General features: G+C 47.2%; 1 protein-coding gene across 4 annotated transcripts in view; it reads right to left on the bottom strand.

Moving 5' to 3' along the window:
* Positions 1-14,499, bottom strand: part of LOC147616278 (DHHC-type zinc finger family protein) — an 83,364-nt gene that overhangs the window by 47,162 nt on the left and 21,703 nt on the right. The window contains exon 1 of one of the 4 annotated variants that reach the window (XM_086777338.1): positions 12,773-12,809. The exons of the other annotated variants lie outside the window; for them this stretch is intronic. The gene's annotated coding sequence lies outside the window, so the exon portion shown is untranslated. Of the gene's footprint in view, positions 1-12,772; positions 12,810-14,499 lie in introns of those variants that run through there. 4 annotated transcript variants of the gene reach the window in all.

Genomic DNA, 14,499 nt, shown 5'->3' with positions numbered 1-14,499 from the left:
ATGACCATGTTACACCTTGTCCAGTAAAGATTCAAACCAAGTGACTTCTACCTGTAACCTTAGTAAAATCTATGGAAGCCTTAATAGGACCAGAACTGAAAGCGTTCCCTGCTTGAAAAGTATATCTACACATGCCATTAAATGTCAAAAGAGATGGTCCCCCCTCCCCCCCCCCAACACACTTTCGTGACCCACAGCCCCCCAAGAGGAAAAAATTCCGAAAATAAGACGGGTTTGGGCCCTCTCTAGTAATTTCCCTGAGCACTCATTTGTTGTCTTGCTCAGCCCAAAATATGCTGAATTCCCACTTTCTATATTCTCATGGGCAATGCTTTCCAACTCACTCGCATAACCTTTTTCTTACCTCACAAACTCGGTGTTCATTAGGTCATTTTGATTTAACCCATCACCCCAGAATGTCCAGATGCATCTATATTATTGTTAAAACAGGTGATGCATATGTATAATGTGATGTACCTACAGAGTACAATCATGATTAGCAAAGTCCAAGCCATGCATAGGCGGCCTCCATCACAGACAGGCTGCCCATAGGTTTAGAAAAAAGGCAGGGCAGGACAGGACAGGACCAGATTTGAGCCACCGGACAGCAGCGTTTCTCCCCAGACAGGTCTGGACAAGGCGGACAGCTCAGCCAACTGGGTGGATAGGTTAAACAGGTCAGGTTAGGCAGCAGGCCAACCAGCCGACCATGTAGGGGGCGAATGAATCTGTAAACAGCCCCTCCCTTCATTCATCAGTCTTCTAATTCTTCTACATCAGCAGTCAAGAAGTTCGCATGAACTCATAAGCATGCATTTTGAGGCCAGCCAGCATTTGGGGAAAGTCAGTGTTTTCATCTGATTATATTTCCAATGATAGTTGAAAACAATCTTTTGAATTTCGGAGCTTTTACTCACATATAAATATAGAGATTAGCAGTCAGTTATTGGAATGCTTGTGATCGTGCTGTCATTATCTCTCTGTTAACCTCTTGCATCTAGTCACTAGCATTACATTTAATAGCACAGCCTAAGGTTTCTACAAAAAATTTCTTTCCCAACATTTTATTTGCATTAGTTACCTAATTAGCGTCAGCCCATACAGTCAAGAGAGCACACTCGGGTTTGGAAAAGGTCAGCCCACAGAGTCAAGAGAGCACACTCTGGTTTGTAAAAAGTCCTCTTTTGGTACCCTTTTCCTATTTCCAGTTTTAATCACTCTGCACTCATGGCCATGGATGAGCATATGGCGGCTTCGACCAATAAATCAAATGGCGGCCTTACTTCACGCTTAAGGAACTCCTCAATCTGGACTTCAACTCGGCATACGCTTGCAACTTGTAGAATGCCGAGGACGAGTACAAAGAGGAGGTGGAGCAGCAGGGTCCCTCTAAGCATCGCTCTGGATCTTAGTCAGCCACCAATCGAGTCACCGTGGGAGCCGGCACAAGAGTCCCCATTCCACTCAATCTCGAGCAAGCCACCAGGGAGAAGTCGCCTACCCTTGCAACCGAAAGAGGTTCATGTGTAAGGGATCCTCATGAGACGGAAACCGAGTTTCTCGCAATATAATCCTCCCAAGATCTCCTAAACATGAGACATAAAAGTTTTTTTTTCCCGGGAAAAAGATCCTTCTATTAGTTACTAAAAAAAACAGCCACGAAGGGCTAGATACAAACTCGCCTCATGTACAGGGCAGGGATCAAATAATCAAGAGAGGGGAGGGAAAGAGACGCTTCTCCTCCGGCTAGCCGCTCTATGAGGAGAAGGCTATCTCATACAAGGGGAGGGGGAGGGGGGGAACAACCACACAGGTGGACTGTAATGCCAACTGGGGTTACCACCTCTATCAGTGAGAAAAGGGCCAGGCCGCCAGAGCCTCAAGAAAGCTTCCCGGCGCTTCCGAATGCGATCATATCCACCTTATTGACCGCGGAGGGTACGTATGATGTTGAGCCAAATGCTCCTGATAGACTCTGCTAGTGGAGTGTGGGTACCCTCAATGGCTTCGCTGCATCGAGCTCGCCATATGTGCACTACAAATCTCCCATCTCTAGCATGAGCCTGGTCGCCAGTGGTCTGTAGGTGGGGCTGTGACTGGTACTGCCGGAATGCGGTGGTGAGAGACCTGAAGGGCTAGCCCTCCACCATCCTCCTTGTAAGCCCTACCACCTCAGCCTCTGTGGCCCAAGCGGCAGTGCCCCATGTAATGATCCGGGTCAAGGCCCTGTCCATAGTGAAGATGCGAAGAATCCGCCACCAAACCTACTCGGCCTTGGGCAATCCAAAAAACAATGTCGCTTAGACTCCTGAGGCTGGCTGCACCACAGGCAGGCTCATGGCCAACCACCAACTGCCAGCCAAGTGTCGACTGCCAAGCTACTGTGTGCCATCAGCCAAAGAAAAAGGGTGATCTTTCTAGGCCGAAAACTGTCCAAAAGCCTCTTCCAAAAATCTGAGCGGAAACGCTGTCAAAGGCCCTATGACTACCAATGTGCTGTTGTGCTGCCGAGGTGCCATCAATCTCTAGCATCTGGATCTTGCGGCCTAGCCGCACTGTATATGCAAAGAAGGGGGCATCCAAAGTCGCCTCCCAATCAGCGAGGTCGTGCCAAGTGCACTTGCCCGGGTCCCACTGTAGGTGCAAAGAGAGATCGGCACTCCCATATCCATAGCTGCCAGAATCTCTTTGTTGCCACCTTGGCGGGTGGTGGGTCTATGTGCCACTCCCGTGCCTGAATTCCTATCACCCTCAACCTCTCTTAGTTGCAGCCACTGAAATCCTCTAAGGGGAGCTCGGATCTCTCTAATCTGCCATGGGATCCAATAGAAAAAGTGAGCAGACCACTGCCCTCATCCACTCCATGGATTGCCACAAGAATATCATGTCTGGTAAACACGCCTAGCCACACTAGGGGAGTCGGGTTTGGGATAGGAGTCAACCACTCCTGAGAAAAAGCTGAATCAATGTCGATGCTGAGCCTATCTCTACCCCGGATCCCTATCAAGCCTCTCTCCTACACCTCCAGGGGTAATTGCCTGTGTGCGATCCAATCGCCAAGGGACCTGGCAAGTCCTATGCTCAACACGCCCCATGATACATGAGGTCGGGATTCCAACATATGGCCACTAGGTAAACGGATTAGGGGGTTCCAGACCAATGGCTGCCGAAGCCGCTCCCCTGAGGCTACCAGAGCTATCTGCCTAAGAGCTAGCCTGAGGTGATCCCAAGCTCGAAGTAAATTCGTTGCAAATCTGTCCTCAACAGCTCGACTAAAACCGTGGGCCCATATCTCTGTGAACTTTGAAGATCCATCTGGTACTCTGCGGCCAAGGGCCCCCTAGACTCAGGGTGCAGGCTGAAATCCGGGCCAAGAGGAAGTCCTTCCAAGGCTCACCAACGGGAAGGAGTCCTCTAACAATCAGCTTGCCCAGCAGGGCACGGCTCTAAATAGCAGGATCGATGATGCCTAGCCCCCCTCTACATCGTGGCTAAATGATCACTCTCCATGCCACCTTGGCCTTGGAAGGCCTCCGGTCACTACCGGCCCATAAGAAGTTCTGGATCAACTATTGTACCTGCTCGAGAGAAGGCCCAGCATGAAGTGATGTACCACATGGTGACCTGGTTCACCACCACCACTCTACCTACTAGGGAGAGCCTCGCAGAACTCCACTATAAAAGCTTCTTCCGAATACTCAAAAGAAGAGGGGCGAGCTATTGCTCAAGAGAGATATCAATGTCCACTTGGCATCAAAGATAGCAAACTGGAGTGCCCCTTGGGATCCACCAAAAAGCCTCAACTAGGTGACAAGTTGGGGCAGGTACTGAGCCTACCCAAAAACCACACAACTTGTGCCAGTTGATCTATATGCTCCTAATGCACAATAAAAGATCTCGATCGCCTTCGCGAATCTCTGGAGATTCCCCACATCTCCTGAAAGGTAAGCTAGTGTGTCATCTGCAAACTCTGAGTCAACCAGCTCCTCTTGAATGTGGAGGGGGAGATGCAATCCTTGAAGCCCGGTCTCTTGGGCTAAGAGAAAACTACTCATGGCCTCGACGACGAATAGAAAGAGGTAAGGTGCCAAAGGTGCCAAAGGACAGCCCTGGTGGACTGAGCAAGAAAGAGGTAAGGTGCCAAAGGACAGCCCTGGTGGACTGAGCAAGAAAAGGGGAATATGTCGTCACAGGCTCCCTGAATGAGAACCTAGCTGTGCAAGGTTGAGTAAAGTCCTAAAACCCCATGAATCCACTTCACGAGGAATCCCATCCAGCTCATCATGCTCTCTATAAAGCTCCAATCCACCCTATCATAAGCTTTCTCAAAGTCTAGGAGTAGCACTATGTGGTCCTGTTGCCACATCCTGGCCGAAGCTGTAGCCTCCCAGAAGTTGAAGATGTTGTCCAGAATGCTATGATCCTGAACAAAGCTTGTCTGAGTGTCATGAATCAAGTCAGGGAGGAAAGGCTGAAGTCTCCTGCTGATGGCCTTGGCTAAAATCTTATAGGTAGTCCCTAGAAGAGTGATGGATCTTCACTCTCGGATCTCCAATGTGTCACCACCCTCCTTGGGAATCAAGTGTATCAAACCCTCTGAGAGCCTCTCTGGCATGGCACCTGTGAGCATAATCTCATTGAAGGCAACTCGAAGGCCGCCCTCCATGAGGTCCCAGTGACGAAGAAAGAAAGAGACTAGAAGCCCGTCCGCCCCCGAGCATTTTCCCTTGGGAAGTGCCATTAGTGCCTCCGCTAGCTCCTCAGCAATAAATGGAGTCAATAAAAAGGACCAAAGAGAGGGGGAACCACCTCTCTCATGTGCCACCAGACCCCCTCGCGCACGTCCATCACTTGTGGGGATAATGGGGCACTAGTGAGAAGAGATCGGAAAAAATCTGTGGCGATGGCTCGCACATGTGGGGGATCAAAAACAATAGCTCCATCCTAGCCATGCAACCTGCGAATGCCGTCTCTCCTCCTGTGGGGGATGGCTATCTCAAAGAAATCCACTGTGACTCTGTCGTCGGCCTAGGTCCAGAAGCAAGCTTTGGCATGGTACCTGTACTCCACTCTCCTCTCCTCTATGGATCTAACCTCCGTGCGAGCGGCAGCAAGCTAACTCTCAATCCATGAGCTATCTGGGAAACTCTCCTAAAGCTACTATAAAGAAGCCAAACCCCTCCTCAAACTCCTTGCCTGCTCCCAAAATCCTTCCAATCTGCGTTGGACTGTCTCTCGTAGGAAACAGTTGATCTCCCCCAAGCCCACATACAATGTGCACGCAATAGAGCCCAAGATAAAGTCCAATCCCACCCATATCTTCTCTATCCTGTTGCAGATCTCGGGGTCCTAAATGAGGCTGTCCACAATCCTAGAGCTCGCATGCATGTCCTGCCTCCAGTGGTCCTCTAAGGATAGAATAACCAGAGCATGATCTGAAAAGTAGTGCCTGCCAAGATACTGATCATGCCCCCATGGCCGCAAGCCCACGGGCCACTCGTCAACATAAAACCTGTCAAGTCTATAGAGGTTGGAGCCGGTACTCTAAGGACAGAATAACCGGACCATGATCTGAAAAGAAGTGCCTGCCAAGATACTTATCATGCCCCCATGGCCGCAAGCCCACGGGCCACTCATCAACATAAAACCTGTCAAGTCTATAGAGGTTGGAGCCGGTACTACTCCTATCCGATCGCGAGAAGCTAAGGCTCCCAGGGCTGCGCCCAAACTCTCGAATATGCCAAGGATCTTGTCCCCTAAGTGCCAGTATCATCTCCTCCCAGGCAGAGTACTCTACTCTTGAGACTGTGGCCATGCCTCCTCTTAAGTCTGTCCTTTGCTGCCTCTATCGTGTTAAAGTCTCCACCCATGCACCAAAAGTTAGCCTGGGGAAGGGCCTACCGGACTGTCCTCCAAAAGAGGGCTCTACCTACAACGGCGTTCGCAACATAAACATTGAAGAAGCCAACGCAATCCTCTCCAATCAAAATGGTAACCCACTGTGCTCGCCCACGAACTATGACTCTTGAGCCTGTAACTGCCGACAAAAGCTGCTCACTGACAGAAATATAAACTCCTCCTTGTCCCTTAAGGGCCGAAGGAGTGTAGAGGCCAGAGAGGGGCGCGGCTGAGGAAGGCTACTGGAAGAGGCTCACCCGGGGCCTCAGTGCGGCCTACCGGTCTCCCCAGACACAGAGCTGGGGGAGGAATCACGACAAGGAATCAGCCCCCAAACCAGAGGGGCCAAAGGGAACCGCTCCGCGACTGCAGTGGGCCCGTCGCCAACGGATGGGTGCTATGATAAATGCTCAAAACAGTTCTCTAACAAAACCGAAACCTCCTGTAATCTGCCAACCTGGAGCGCGCAGCAATGGCAACGCTCATCTCTGGTGGCCGGCTAATAGCCTGGGCGCGGGCCAACCGTCCGCTACTCTCCAGCAGCAGCTGGGTCGTCCACGATCGGGACCTGGTGCTCCGCTGCGTGAGAACCTGCCTCTCTCTCTACCCCCTGGTGAGGATTTGAATGGGAAACAAGGGGGGGGACCACACGAGGCAATCTCCTGGACTAGCGCCGAGGGCAAGCTCTAGCTAGATGTCCCATCTGCCTGCAAATGAAACATTGGCTTGGAAGGCCTAAATACTCCACTTGTTGAATGATGGGGTCACCCCGAAGGCATGGAATAGATATAACATGAGGCACTGAATCCGGCGAGGTAACACAGATGCGAAGGGATGGGGCTGCCCGTGCGAGGGCCAAGGCAACAGTCGGGGGGATTCCATCACTCTCCCGATGGCACCACCAATCACCGAGAGAAGAGGAAGGTATTCCTTCTTAAGGCCTGGGAAGCAGACTGTCACTGGAAAGCCCAACATGCCAACCAAGGGTTCAGACGCGGGGTCGAAGCCATGCTGCCATCATGCAAAGAAGGCCTGAGCTACACACCGCAGCCGGGCTCAGTTGCATGACTCAATCTGACGCCGCTGGCGAGTCGAACTCAACATGACAGTAACCGCGTCCCAGAGGATGAATGTCTATGATCTTTGTAGGCCCACCAATGAGACTCGCCTGCAACAGATCTCTGAGTTGTCCTCGCGCTGGGCGACTACCAACAATCTTGCATACCAGAGTAGAGGCCTCTAATGATGCAACGTCATAAGGGTAAAGGAAACAGAGAAAAGGCTTCGGGGTGAGACGACGGAGGAGAGACAACAGGAGGGGGGAGGGAAAGAGAAAAGGAAGAAAAAACAAACAAAAAAAAAGGGGGGGGGGGGGGGAGTGGGCTGAGGAGAGGGCGAGAGGGAGGGCACAGGCAGAAAGTAAAGGGAGGCAAGGGGGAGGCGAAGGCTGAGAGAGAGAGAGAGAGAGAGAGAGAGAGAGGAAAGGCAGGGAGGGGATGCGGGGAGTTGGCGGAGAAAGGGGGGTGCGTGCAGGCGGAGAGAGGAGGGGAGGGGAGAGGGGCAGGCGAACAGGCAGCAAGGGGACGGGGACGGGGGAAGGGGGGGGAGGGGGGTGAAGGAGAGGGAGCGAAGTGAAAGGGGGAGGCAGGAGCAGGGGGCTCAAGGGGGCGAAGGTGTGCAGGTAGGCAACAGGCAGGGGGGAGCTCAGGGACACGCTACGAGACATAAAAGTTAGTAGTCCAAATCCAGGTTTGCAAGCTCACGCTCACCCCTCAACCATAGAGGTCCATGTCCCATACCACCAAGGTTTGCCTAGCCAATGCCCTTGGCAAGCTATTTACATCTTGGATGGATAGATCCATGTTTGCAAGAGTGTAAGTTGATCCTTCAAAAGCTGAATCTCCTTGTGAATCTTGCCCAATTGGGTATCCAATTAAGTCTTTTCCACATACTCCACTGCCCCTTCATACTCTTAGACATTCTCCTGCTAGTCATCAACGTTGTCACTCTGAGGAAACAAGAAAGAGGCCATCGAGGAGGAAAGAAGGGGAAAGAGAACAAAATACGGTGCTCCCACACCGAAAGAGGAAATCCCAGGTCAATGTTCAAAATCCAATAGCTTTACTCTCCAATCACATCCTCCACAAGGTTCCAAGCTTCTATGAAGAAAGAGAAGGCCAAGGGCTCTATAAATAGGGAGAAGGGCTGGAAAAGAGAATTTTTTTGAACGCTTTTCCCTTAGAATTTCAAAAGAGAGTTCAAAATGAATAATTTTTTATGTGTGCTTTTCTCAAAACAAGTGTTAAAAAATAACAATAGTCACCTGTGTTTTTTCATAGTCACCTATGTTTTTCATGTGTTAAAAAAACATTAATGGGCATTTTTGTATCACTCTCATCTTCTCTCTCAACTCTTCGTGGATTGCATAAACTCACAGGTTTGAAGAAGGCTTTGTTGCGTGTTACAACGGTCAACCTATTGTGTGCTATATTGGTATCAGAGCCACAGGTTGTGACCAACTTAGCTACCCAAAAGTGAGAGCATCCCATGGATATAAAACTTCGATCAGGAAAAACCACCCAAGCCTCCACAATGTCAGGAGAGACTTCTTCAGAAAGCTACAAAGAAGACACGAAAAGAGAGATCAACAAAGAAGATACCACCAAAGAAACACTTCCACATTTTAGTGACGACTTCATCCAAGCAATTTTGGAGCAAAATAGATTGCTCAAGGTCCAAATTGAGGCTAAAGAAGAAGAAGTAGAAAAAGCCAAAGAGGAACTGAAAAAGCTAAGGAAGTAATCAATGAAAGATGAAAAGCATAAAGAACTCTCCGAGCTTGAAAGATCGTTCCTCATCATGGAGCAACAAAGAAAAAAAGAAGAAGCCAAACGGGCTGAAGAATGAAGGGCCAAAGAAGCCCAACGTGATTATGAATGAAGGGCCAAGGATGCCAAACGCAGTGCTGATGAAGACCAACGACATGCAGACCAAGTAGATTTTGTAGGATCCCTTTGAGCAGCATTTGGATCCAGGAACATACAATGCATAATGATTATTGACCGGTTTAGTAAGTTTTGCATGCTCATTCCATGCAAGCAAATGTCCACAACAGAGGATATCGCACGCTTGTTTCTTCGCCTTTGGTACCACATGTGTGGTTTGCCAAGGACAATTACTCTAACAGGGATCACAAGTTTACTTCACATTTTTGGGGAGCATTATTCGACAACTTTGGGACCAAGTTACAGTTAACACGCAACAAAGACTTATTTAAACCTATGAGTTTATGCAATCCACTTTACTTAAGAGAGAAGATGAGAGTTGACACCAGATTGGGTCCCAATTACCCATTGAAGGTGCCCCCTTTCCCCCCTCTTCTCTTACAAGCAGGAACATTTGCTTGTATTACTTTGGAGAACTTTGTACAATGATGTGAATGACGATTGTGGACTGCCAAACGCAAGGACGAGGAAGACCGAATGGAGGTTGAACCATATGCTGACCCAATAGCACTATAGAAGACTCTATGAAGCCACTTATGCAAGTCCAGAACTGTTGAGAATATGCACAAATGCTGGCTGAAGATGAGAGGATCTTCTATGCTGCCTAGGGGATGAAGCACGGGGTGCTTGAAGGCTGATTGTATGTTGTAGAAAACTTGGAGGCTTTTAGGCACACATATTGACTTTCTTCTTGATGAACTTTTGTGAAATGAGATGATTTACACAAGGGATCTGTGGGATGCTTATATAGTACCACATGGTATTGGTCGGTTATCTTATGCTGATGTCGGCCAGTATTTATTGTCCACGACTAGTGAAAATAAGCATTAAATGCTATGCCTGTTGGTTGACTAACACTAGATGCTGGCCGATTGACATTTAATGCTGGCCGACTGTGTCTAATGGCTGGAAATGATGCCACCTGAGATATAAGGCTGCCCATTATGCTTGGCACCCTACCCAAGTCATAAGACTCGCCTTGGCTGTCCGATGGGCTGGCCAATGGGCTAGCCCATGCTGCTATACCTCTATATGCCTTTATATGCTTGGCTTAATGCATTCTAATGGATTGACTTAACCGTGCCTAGCCTTAGAGGACTTATATGCTTTGTTCTCCAAGTGGGTTAAGGGACTAACCCTTACACCTAAGGTTGAGAGACTGACCTACGTAGCTGGTGCTTGACATGTCTCGGATTGGGGCTCACAATGTGGCATAGCTGTTGTGGTACATCGTCTGACAGTGTCGTACGGTATGGCATGATATCATATGGTTCTGTACGGCTCCCCCCCCCCCTCTTCCCTGTTTTTGTTTTTGACTGTTGCTGTTTTGATCCTTTTTTTTTTTGAAAAAAATGGTTGTTTATGGCTGTTTTTGACTGCTATGGGGTTGGCTTGCTTTTGGTGTCCTTTTAGGCTTAGCAACCAAGGATCTGTGGATGTTGACTTTTGGTGTGGATGCAAAGGATCTGTTCTCTTTATCCTTGTGATGACTGCTCCGTATATGGAGGGTTGAGGTGAGGCACCTTTGTTAGTTAGGGCAACAAGAAGCAATGGCTTCTCCTCAACTACCTCCCTCTCTGTGTGTCTTCGCAGACCGTCTTCCAACAATTGGGCCGTGGCCCTTGGCCTTGGGTGGGTGCCTTGGACTCTTTGGCCTCCCTTTAAAAAGCTCTCCTCCAACCTTCTTTCCATCACAAGTTTCAAGCTCTCATAGCTCTAGCCTCTCAAGCTTTGTAACAACCTCTGAACTCTCTATCCTTTCAAATTGATAATCCGTAAATTATAAGTGTTTTTTAAAAAAACCGTACTTTACCATATCGTACTCCAAAATTTCATACTGTACGGAAAATTTCCGTATGATATTGTACCGTACCGTATCGTATGATTGTACGTGAACAACTATGCAATGGGGCCACGGCATACGGCAAATATTCCTAAAAAAGGGTACTAATGATGTATAGTGCATTACGGTTTCCACATGTGTACGGATGTGAGAGGCTGAGCCAGGTGGTAGTAGTGTTGCGTGTATCTGAGTCGTACAACAGCTCTATCTTGGGCCGTACAAGCGGGTTGGATCCTTGGGTATTACAGCTGGCACCTAGGTTTTAGGCTGAACAGGTGGCATAGGCTGTATTCACACTACAGGCGCACACAGGACAGACCGTACAGTTTGCCATAGGGATGTAGAGGGGGTTGTGCTGCTGGTGAAGGTTTCCATACATGAGCTGGGCTCTAGAGACTGTACAATGCACATCTTTGCATGGGTGAGAAAGCACAAAAAGCATATTTTCAGAAAATTGTGCAAGGCAAAAAAAGAGAGAAAATTGTGCAAGTGAGCTTGGTGGCTAGGAGAAAAAAGCAAGAATACAAGGAACATGAAACATAAGAGGAGCATCATGACAACGGGCTAGACCGGCATCCACTAAGCCCGAGCCAAGGCCAGGGCTCCTGCACAATCCCATAGGCCCATGTCTAACTTTGGCGTCCCATACCACTGAAGGCCTTCAACACACCAACATGCGTACTTGCCATGTACACAACATGAGCATGTCGGCTCTCGTGGTCCAAGCCTGTTTTATCAATCCAAGAACCCTAGCCAAGTATCTGCCTACTAATCCCTAATCTTGGGGTCCCCTAACCCCATTGGATTAGGTTCCTAATCTGTAGATTAGATAAAACATATCAAGCATGAGTTCAAACCAAAACACCACTGATTAAAACCTCTAGTGCAAGCTAATATATGTCATTGCACATCCATGCAATGACTATATAACAAATCATCGGCCCGTTCCCATAGTTGGCTACTCCTAGATTTATACCTTTAAGTTCTAAAGTCTTAGGGTAATGCGGGCTACCAGATCCCATACTAAACATAACCTAGCTATTGCTAGAAGTCATATGCTCAGCATTATCATAAGCAAATATGACCAATCAAATGATCAATTAGTGCCGAAAGCATGCAACATTTCACCAAAATCTTGGAGCCGAATGCATACTACTTCCGCCAAAATCTGATATATTCTCTCTGCTGCCTAACATACCGAGGACAATCATGATGCGCACAAACTCAAGTCAATCACTAATTGACTTAAGTGTTCAAAAAACTTCAAGTTCCTCTCAAAAACTATGTCAAGGTAATCGTGGTGGCGAAATTTCACAATCATAAATGGTACCGCTACTACACCTAATTTCTATACAATAATCTTGTGAAGAGCATCAACAGCCATATCGACAGTTGTCCAAATCACAAGAGAGGAATCCTAGGAAATCCCAAATATTACCAAGAATAGTATCATACTGCTTCTCATAAGAGGCAATAAGTCCCAACACAACAGTTCCCAATCGTATTGAGAAATCGCACCTCCTTTCCACCCTTTATGCTTGCCCACCTATATATGCCCTATCCAAGAGATCCAAAATCCTCTAATGAACAAATTATGTCAAAGAACCTCTTCTCACATACCAAAACTATAGCATCTCTCATCTAGAAACACTAAAACGAGGCCAAAGGTTCTAAAATGTGCCTAAAGAAACCTAACCCCAAAGATTCTAAAGAAACCTAGGATCTCCTAACCCCAAATTAGTCCCCACTAACCATGTGGTTAGCGTCAAAGTATGTAACAGTGTACGAAGCAGATCCATGATAAAATCCATGGCAATGCTTTCCCATGGGTAAAGACTAAAGCAAACCAAAAGCCTTTTGCCTATCAAATTTCATCTTTTGATAGGTGAGACATGCGCATACATAAGCCTCTATGCTCCTTCTTATGCTTGGCCAAAAGAAATAGCTCCCAATCATTTGAGTAATAGGCAATATTCCTCTATGTCCTAAATAGGGAGGAGCATGACATTTGTCCAAAACTTTTTACCTCATGTTTGAGACCACACATAGGCGATCTAGACATTCTTGAATATGATCCGTAGCTTTCCAATGATAAATTAATGAGTACTCTTTCTGCACATTTTCAAGTGGAGTCTATTAGAACCACACGACAACAAACTATGTACTCAATTCTCAATACACATACACCATGCAACTATTGGTTTCACGTTCTTATCCTATCCTTAAAAAGATGGATTTTCCTTCATTGGTGCTTCCATTTCCGATACATCAATCCAATAGTGACTGCCAATTCTGTAGAAATAAAGTTATTTGATCACCAATCATCAAACAATAAAAGAGCCCTTGATTCTTGAGTTGCCTCAAGCTTTGCATAGCTTCCAATTCTTGATTATTTCCCTTTTACGTCAAGAATCAAATTTGCTTGTTCTTTCTGTTCTTTCGAGTTTTAGAATTAGAACAATTTGCAATTATTTGATCCTTATTTCCACACTTGAACCACCATCCATGCTCTCTTCTCTTTGTTTGGGATCAATCCTAGGAACAAATGGTTTGTCCCATGGCTTCCTTTCTGTTGGGCTTTATCCTTGGATTCTCTTCTTGGTGGTTGTCTAGATCTAAATTGATTTGGACTGGTTCTTGGTTTTTACTTATGGAGTTGACTTTCCTTTGTCTGTCTTTCACGTGTAGATTCTCTAAGATGGTGATTGAGTTGATAAGTTCGGATAATGTTTGGTTGGTATTGCAACATGAGTGCTTAACTTAATGGAGATTAACAAAAAAACATAGATTAAGCCATAAATTAACACAAATCTCCCTATGCGGAAGCATGAATGAAAGCATGCCATAGACAAGATAGATGTAGACCTATTCTACCGTCTATTACTAACATGAGTGCATATTTACAAATAATTGCTGATAATGAGAACTTCATGATGCTCACAATATATTGGGTGTGGCCTTATCTTGCTTGCCCACCATCGTCTCCAAGCACATGCCTAAACTCATGAATGACCCTCAGCCCTAGCCCAATATTTATAGTGTATTATGAGTTAGTTGGCTGGCCGTTAGGGTTGGTAGGTTGCCAACCCTAACTTATCAATATAATGTCAAAATGTAATAAAAGTGGCCACACTTGGCTGCTCATTGGGCGCTTGGACTAAATATAATGAAATGGATGAAAAACCCTAGAATTGACCAAGGCTCAGCCATGAACACGCCCTCTAAACTAGCTAAATGGTAGCGGCATATCCAAGTCACACCATTGGAAGGTGTGCACGTGACATCCCCTCGTGCTTAACTTGGAGCAAGGTGTGCATGTGATGCTCCTTTGCTCCAACATGGTGTCGATACAACTACGGGCTCAACCTCCAATATGATGCATGTGCCATTGCCTCCTCAGAGCTTGTGGGGCTTTGGAATTGGCCCCTTTTGCCTCCGGATGCTCTATTGACATAATAGACTCCACAGAAACCTCAGGAACTTCTGAAGCACTCAACTCATCATCCTCCTCAACGGATTGGAGAGACATGCCTGAACCTTGGAAGTTGGTACAGAATCTAAGATGGGCTATTTTTTTTGTCGGTATCACCTTCAAGTTTGGCAGTGTCTGTAGCTCAGGATCATCTTCCGAAATCTGCTCCGTACTTGGGAACTCTATCTCCGATGCCACTTTCTCTCTTGAAAGCTGTAGGGCACACTCAACACTCCTTCTTGTTGAGCTTCCTCGGTGGGTGGACTCACCACTGTGCTTGT

Source organism: Cibotium barometz, chromosome 38 (genome assembly GCF_041138505.1).
Source record: "Cibotium barometz isolate CiBa-2024 chromosome 38, ASM4113850v1, whole genome shotgun sequence".
NCBI lineage: Eukaryota > Viridiplantae > Streptophyta > Polypodiopsida > Cyatheales > Cibotiaceae > Cibotium > Cibotium barometz.
This window is presented reverse-complemented; position numbering and strand designations above follow the sequence as displayed.